Raw genomic sequence first — 3,593 nt, forward strand, 5'->3', positions numbered from 1 at the left:
GATTCAAGCCTGTAAGTGTAGCTGTCAATCTGGAACAATTGTTTCTATTAGGAGGGTTAAACTTCATTATTTGAAGATGTATGTAGTTTTCTGTGTTGGTATTGCATTAATAGGATGGGAGTGTTCTGAGGGTGTGTGTGTGTGTGTGTGTTTTGAGGATTTTCATTAAAACAAAATTCTTGTAAGATGTGCCATAGTTTCAAACTGATATGACAAGAAACAGCTATATAAAACATCAGCCTGGAAAACATTAAAGTATACATGTTACACAGAAGCTGAAACTATACATTAAAAAAATAGATGTTAGGAATAATAACTTCTTATCATAATGGTAACACTTTACATATTATCTTGGAACATGAATGGTCTCACAGGTATGGACAAAAGAAGGAAAGAAAGTTTAGTTATATTAAGAAATACAGAGCACAAATAGCAATGATGCAGGAGACACATTTGGAAAGAACTGAGCTTGTGAATTTGATAAAGAAAATATTTCATGATGGTTATTCAGGAGACTATCTGGGACAATGGAAACGGGGAGTATTTATATTAATTTCTGGATGAACTCCAGCAGTGACAGAAGAGGAAAAAATATAATAATTGTAGATTTGTAGGTGTTAGGGGCTTCTGACAAAGGAGGAGGATTACGTTGGCATGTATTTATATTACACCTGAAAACTGCTACAGTGGAGCTTAAGAAGTTCTGGGAAAACTAATCAGCTTTTAGAAAGGAATATTACTTACAGGTAGGGGCTAGAATTTGATTTGCAGTAGTGAGGATGTATCTTGGAGGCTGAGAATGAAAAATATAACAACAGAGGATAGATTTTTGAAGAAATTTATTAAAATATTTTGTTTAGAAGATGTGAATTCAGTAGTAGTTGTTTGAAGAGAATTTACATATTATCCCCCAAGATAGAAAAATTTGGCTGAGCAAGACATAAATTATATTTCACAGGAACATGTGCATTTAATTGAACGTTTTGATATGCATCCAACAACTCTTTTAGATCATGCACCAATAATAACTAAAATAAAAATACAGGGTAATGAAATAAAAATGAGACCTATCTGTTAAACAGAGAAGAATTTATGGAATAGGTAGTGGAAATTACTTGGGATTTATTAGGGAAGATATAAATTTCTTCAGAAAATATAGCTAGGGAGTTGGATAAAATAAAAGTAGAGTTTAAAAAACAGGGTAGAAATAAAAGAAAAAGGAAGATGGTTAAGAAGTAACAAGAATTATTTAGAGGGACTGACAAAGGGGAATCTGACAGAACAAGAAGACGTGCAAATGTGGAGTACTAAAGAGAAAATAAGGGACTACCACAGTAATCTGCATGAGTTTAGAAAGATTGCTGTTAAGCAACTGTTTTTGATAATAACTCAAGATCACAAAAACTTTTAGTCCAACAGCTTGTGCAACAGAAAGTAGGAATGGTTATTGCCAAGCTTTGGGAGCCTATAACAAGGAAAATAACCATAGATCCTGTAGAGGTATTAGAAGTATTTAGGAAATGTTATGAAAATCTATGGAAATATATATGGAAGAATTAAATATATCAAGGTTAGAAGTACATGAGGCTCAATTATTAATAGTTAGGATAGGAGGAGATGAGATAAAAATGGTGATGTATAACCAATCTGCAGAAACTTCTCCATGATCAGAAGGTATTCCTGAGGAAGGTTGGAAGCTGGGAAGGAAGAAAGTGATAAAGATCTGTAAGGTTTTGTTTAACAGTATTTTAAAAGGAGGAGAAGCATCAACATTCTGGAAGAAAGCTATGGTGGCTGTAATACCTAAAGATGGTAAAGTCCCATCAGATCCAGCTTTATATAGGCCCATTTCAATTCTAAACCATGATTATAAAGTGTTTATGTCTATAATGTCTAAAAGAACAGAAAATGTTATGCCAAAATGGAATTATGTGGATCAATGTGTTTTTTGGAGTGAAAGGCAAACATTTGACAACATTAATTGAACAATAATGATCCAGAGGGAAGCAAAATGTAAAAAAATTCTACTTTTGTTGGTGCATATTGATGCAGAGAAAGTATTTGACAGAGAAAAGTGTGTTTTTTTGGAGTAGGACAATGGAAGCATTTGCATTTCCTGATAAAACTATAAGGTTGATTAGGAGGATACATGAGGGATCAGAATCAAAAATTAAAGTAGGAAGGTTTCTGTCTGATAAGTTCTGTTTGAGCAGAGGATCAAGGCAGGGGTATCCTCTTTTCCCTTTGTTTTTTGCTTTATATTTAGAAACATTGGCAAAGAAAATAAGGGAGTCAGAAATTCAAGGGTATAATCGATATGGTAGTTAAGAAAAGTTGGCTTTATTTGCAGATGATATCATTTTGTACCTGGTAAAACCAGAAAAAGACATTTTGGTGTTGTGGAACATTCTGGGACAGTTTCCAGTCTTTTTCAATTAGAAAATTAATGAAGATAAAACAAAGGCAATAGCTATAAACTATGGACCCACACATGAGTTGGTCCAGCAAGCCCCATATTTGTGTGGACACGATAAAGTGAAGTACTTAGCAGTATGGATTAAAAAGGATTCTGTTATGGCAGCTAAGGATATGAGGGAAGAGACTAAACAAAAGATAATACAAAAACTAAGAAATTTGAAGCTCTGTTTTAAGGATATGGATAGCAAGGTATAACCAGTGGAAATGTTTTTAGTCCCTTTAGTTTTATAGATGGGTCAGGCATATTTTTATCAACCAGAGGAGAAGTTGTAGATAGCAATTAATAAAGAGTTGAAGGATTTTATCTGGGAGGAGAAGAGGGCAAGAGTCTAGTCGGATCAGTTGGTCCTTCCAATAGAACAAGGTGGTTTGGGATTACCTGATCTGAAGGGGTATTTCAGAGTTTACAGTTAAGACTCATATACATAGCAGAAGCAGAAAGCTATACTTCAAAGTGGAAAGGCATGATAATGCAAAAGGGGGGAAGCTCAATAAATAAGGAGAGACTAGGATTTTGGATGCAGATCCTTAAGGCAAATAACAGTAACCATACAGAATATTGTATTCATAAAGTAGTACAAAGTATTCAAAGAATTAAGCCAACAGTGAATGGAGAAAATAGATTCTGATGATAGGGATGACTATAATTAGGAGTACAGAGAATAGGCAAGAGGAGGCTAGAACTTACTGGAGAAAACTGTCAAAGGAACCAAGGTTTGGCAGCAAATAATTAAGATAGGGAAAGGTAAAAGAATGGGAAGAGGCCAAGAATTCATTTGTAGGGTGGAGATTGCCTTCCCTATCAAGGACTGATAATAGAATATAGGCAAATAAACAGGAATAGGGGGATCCTAAGTGAAAGGCCAGCACTGGTAGAGTTTTTAATAGAATCTTAGAACAGAAGATGCTGTTAAAAAAGGGATACTCTGTAGGGCATATAAAATATTGCATGATAACTATAGGAATCAATCAGAGGAGGTTAGAAAGGATTAGGAAGAGAGATTAGATAAGCCAGCTGTCCCCAATCACTGGGCCGTGGATCATTTGGTACCGGGCCACAAATAAACTTTTAGGCAGGGAGTGAAACAAAAATGTGAATGTGTGCATGTATGTGT

This window comes from Protopterus annectens, chromosome 4.part0 (genome assembly GCF_019279795.1).
Source record: "Protopterus annectens isolate FY-2018-M chromosome 4.part0, PAN1.0, whole genome shotgun sequence".
Classification (NCBI taxonomy): domain Eukaryota; kingdom Metazoa; phylum Chordata; order Ceratodontiformes; family Protopteridae; genus Protopterus; species Protopterus annectens.